This window comes from Delphinus delphis, chromosome 21 (genome assembly GCF_949987515.2).
Source record: "Delphinus delphis chromosome 21, mDelDel1.2, whole genome shotgun sequence".
NCBI classification, from domain to species: Eukaryota; Metazoa; Chordata; class Mammalia; order Artiodactyla; family Delphinidae; genus Delphinus; species Delphinus delphis.
The window spans coordinates 6,596,510-6,601,193 of NC_082703.1; the positions used below are offsets into that span (position 1 = coordinate 6,596,510).

A 4,684-nucleotide genomic window follows, 5' to 3' on the forward strand; every position below is an offset into this window, starting at 1 on the left:
AAAACAATGAGAAAAAAATCTTTTAGGTTGAAGAAAATATTTTCCTATATAATATTATTACATATACCAATGCAGTCGTAAAATAGAATTTTAATATAAACATTTAAATAAAAGTTAATAATAATAGGGCTTCCCTGGTGGCGCAGTGGTTGAGAGTCCGCCTGCCGATGCAGGGGATATAGGTTCGTGCCCTGGTCTGGGAAGATCCCACATGCCGCGGAGCGGCTGGGCCCGTGAGCCATGGCCGCTGAGCCTGCGCGTCCGGAGCCTGTGGGAGAGGCCACAACAGTGAGAGGCCCGCGTACCGCAGAAAGAAAAAAAAAAGGACATCTGTTAATAGGATCTATGCTTTGAATTTTTTTTTCTGATGATGGGAATGGATGCAATGAGCCTTTACTCCTCCCAGCCCCCAGACATATCTCCTCCATCCAATGGAAGCACAGTGAGTAGGTCAGGGCCAGGAATAAGATTGCTGCCAGGATCAATCTCCTTATGGGGCTTGAATATGCAGCCTTGACCTCATAATCAGCCAGGGGTACTAGGCTCTGCCTTTCACTGAGCAGATTCCTAGCCAGATTTAGGTGCTTTGGTGTCCTCTACTCCTATTCCTGTCAGAACGGGGGAGGACAGGGGAATAGGTGTCTCTTTGCTGCTTCCAGTCACCAATCCTTCTTCCCTGGGAGGAGAGGTGCCCTGTACAGTCTTCATCTTGTGTGCCGTTGAGTTTTTCCTCTTGAAAATGGTTCCATTTGTTTTTTTTTCCGTGGGAAATGTCAACAAAACTTCTCAGAGCAAGACTTGTGATGTGTGTGTGTGTGTGTGTGTGTGTGTGTGTGTGTGTGTTTGAGCAGGATGGTGAACTGTGGGTAAAATGTGGACTGGAACAGAAAAAGACCCACCACTGATTGGGTGTCCTCTTGACGGCAGCTGCTCTACCAGGTATCACACCATTCAATTCTCAAGACAATCCTGAGGGTAGGAAGGATCCTCCGTGTCTTAAAAACGCATAAGCTGGTACACATGTAGGTGGACAGCCTGTAAGTGGCAGAGGCAAATGCAGTTCCTACCCTTGACCTCAATGAACTCTTCCACACAAACGAATCACACTGTTTGTGTCTGTAAAGCATAGTGGGAAAGTAGAAATTCTATAAATATTTGGCTAATCTGATTACAGAACCAGCCATTGTGGAAATACAAGCAAAAGAATGATTTCTGGAGACCTGTGTTATTTAGGATTTTTTCTCTGCCCAGAGTTACCTTCTGCATTTTTGGTCTTCCTCACCTTCTGACATACTAAACAACGACAATGACAGCAGCAACTACATGGCTGGCTCTGGAGGGATAAAGGACATTGACTCCCAAACTAATGAAGCTGGTAAAAGTTTTCATTTGAACCCAATGCAAGGGTTTTTAATTTGTTTCCTTGTTTTCTAATAAGTCTGTTCTTTCAATAACAGTGCACATTTTTACATTAACATTCCAGACTGCTTTTATCCTTTAAACTCTTATTTATATTAGAATTAATTTCATGAAACAAAAGCTTGAATTAAGCATTTACCTTTCCAGACAAAGAGACTTTCTCTGTGCAGATGCTGCCTGCTAATATGTATGAAGGCCAACCCGTGTAAAAAGGGAAGTTTTTAAAAAAGGTTTTTCATTTCAGTTAAAAATGAGCAACCAACCAAGAATTCAGCATTTGAGTATATTGCCTTCTTATCATTTCCCTATAATTAAAAATATGTAATATAATTGTGATATGATTGTAATGAAACTTTGTATTTTATGTCATACATACAAATGGGTCTGTGTTTGTGTAGGGGTTTAACTGCGTGCTGGTGCATTCGTACACACACACACACACACACACACACACACACACACACACACACACACACACAGATCCAGCCCTGCTCCTCTCATCCAACCACCTGGTAATAACCCTTCCCTCTTTTCTTCTCCATGTTGGGAGATGAAGAAACACGGTCCCTCTCCCTGGGATTCTGATGTCCCAGCTGGACGATGGGAAACAGTGCCTGGCACTTTCACAGGGTGTTGCTGCCCAAGATTCTCCCTTTGCAGGGAGAGGAACTCTGGCTCCACCTCGTCTCCATCTCCTTAGGTTGTGACCAAGTAGCCCCTAAAGACTGCAATTCTTTCTTTCGGAGTCACAACGTACTTCAGCGGACAATTTCATCTTTTTCAGTTTGCCGGCCTCATCTGCTCACTTTCAGGATTTCAGAACATATCTCTTTGGGTCATACAATAAGTGTGGGGAGGAATAACCAACACCATCTTTTTTTTTTTTTTTATAAAACAGATTTATTGAGGTATAAGTTACCTACCATGAAGTTCACTGATTTTAAGTGTACAGTTTGATGAGTTTAGTAAATTTATACAATGTGGGCTTCCCTGGTGGCGCGGTGGTTGGGAGTCTGCCTGCCGATGCAGGGGACACGGGTTCGTGCCCCGGTCCGGGAAGATCCCACATGCCGCGGAGAGGCTGGGCCCGTGAGCCATGGCCGCTGAGCCTGTGCGTCCGGAGCCCGTGCTCCGCAGCGGGAGAGGCCACAACAGTGAGAGGCCCGCGTACCGCAAAAAAAAAAAAAAAAAAAGATGTATACAGTTGTGCAACCATCGCTACAATCCAGTTTTAGGACATTTGCATCACCCCACAGTCTCCCGGTGCCCATTTAGAGCTGACTCCCTGCCTTCGTCTCAGGCAACCAGTGATCTACTTTCTGTTTCTAGAGATTTGTCCTCTTTAGAAATATCTTACAAATGGGATCATATAATATTTACTCTGTTGGCTTCTTTAACATATTTTTCGAGATCCATCCATATTGTTGCAGATAACAGTAGTTTGTTCCTTTTTATTGCTGAATAGGATTTTACTAGACGGCCATACCACATTTTGTTTATCCATTCATCTATTGATGAAGAGTTGGGTCATTTCCACCTATTAGCTATAGTGAATAATGCTGCTGTGAACATGGGGATAGAAATATCTCTTTGGGTCCCTGCTTTCACTTCCTTATTTTTTTTTTTTTAATAAGAAGAAAAATTTTATTTCAAATAGGTTCAGTGGTATGTGTGCTACAGCAATGGCTGGTTGTAGCAGTTTCCTTTCAAACCTTCATTGATGTATAAATTAGACATTATTTGGGAATGATTAATTTCTGGTAAAATGTAGATTCAATCCAACATCATGCCAATTTTTACTTTTATTGTAGACCTTATTTTAGTACTAGAGGTTAAATTTTCATCACCAAAAAATGATAATAATCTTACAGCTACTCCTAAGGTAATGAGCTGTCCTCACTGTTGCTTTGAAAATATACCCCTAGGTTGTTAAGAGAAATTACGACTTCATCCAAATCTGTTATTTAATTCTTCAGTCATCGTCTACTGTTGGTTTGATTGTCAACTCCTCTTCTTATTTGACGCCAACCAGCTAAACGCCACTGTTTCTCAACTCTTCAGCTAAGGGCAATTTTTTCTCCTACTTCTGTGATTTTGCCCAAATCAGCCTTGACTGCACTAACTCTTCCTCCTGTCGACAGGGATCCTATGTCCACCATGAGCACTTCATTCTTAGACAGCTTTTGCTGCTTTCTTGTCTCCTTCAGTGCGTACATCTAGAAGCCGTCTAAGCAGGAAATAGGAAATTTCCAGTCTGTGAAGATCTCAGGTAAAGCTCCAACTGCACCAAGTACCTGCCCCACCATTCTGTCAGCCTGGCACAAAGTGGGGTTAATTTTTGTTCCAGCTCCAATAAGCCCTCCTGGAGTAGCATACTGAAGATCATTATGCTCTGCGAAAAGCAATACAATTTTGGAAAAGGTGGGTTTTCCCATGAGTTTTCCTTCACTATTTTTGGAAAAATACCAGGTCTGACTTCTATCTCCTGGCCCACCTTTAATACTCCTTTTAGAATACTACCACCATCTACATCCCCCTTAAGGTCATCAACTTCACAGCCAGGTTTGTTGACATCAAAGGATCTAATAACAAGTTGGGGTTCTGAAGTAAAGTCTCTTGGGGGTACTGGAATTTTCTTTACTATGTACTCACAGACAACTTCAATATTGTATTTTAGCTGAGCAGAAATTAGAATAATAGGAGGTCCTTCTGCTACTGTACCTTGTACAAATGCAAGGATCTGTTCATACTGTTCTTTAGCCTGGCTTTCTTTTACCAAATCAATTTTATTTTGTAGAATCAAAATATGCTTCAGTTTCATGATTTCTATAGCAGTCAGGTGTTCAGAAGCTGTGGCTGAGGACAAGACTCCAGCTATCAATAGAAGAGCTGTGTCCATCACTGTGGCACCATTCAGCGTAGTAGCCATCAAACTATCGTGGCCAGGACAGTCAACAAAGGAAACATGTCTGACTAATTTGAAGTTCCCTTTGGCCCCTGGAATGTCTGTAGGAAACTCATCGGGTGTATTACTTCCACAGGATCTATAACATTCTGGCCGAGGACAACTTGGGTCGTCAAGTTTATAAATCTTAGCATTAGCATAGCCAAGTTTGATTGTAATATTATTTTCTAGTTCATTTTTGAACCTGACAGAGTGAACTCCAGAAATAGCTTTTACAACTGTAGATTTCCCGTGAGCTACATGACCAATTGTACCTATATTAATTGTGGCCTGTCTGCTTATAACTTCATGTGAAAGTGG

General features: G+C 41.9%; 1 pseudogene; it reads right to left on the reverse strand.

The window, feature by feature from the left end:
* Window positions 1–3,391: 3,391 nt before the first annotated feature.
* Window positions 3,392–4,348, reverse strand: LOC132417722 (eukaryotic translation initiation factor 2 subunit 3 pseudogene; annotated as a pseudogene).
* Window positions 4,349–4,684: the final 336 nt, after the last annotated feature.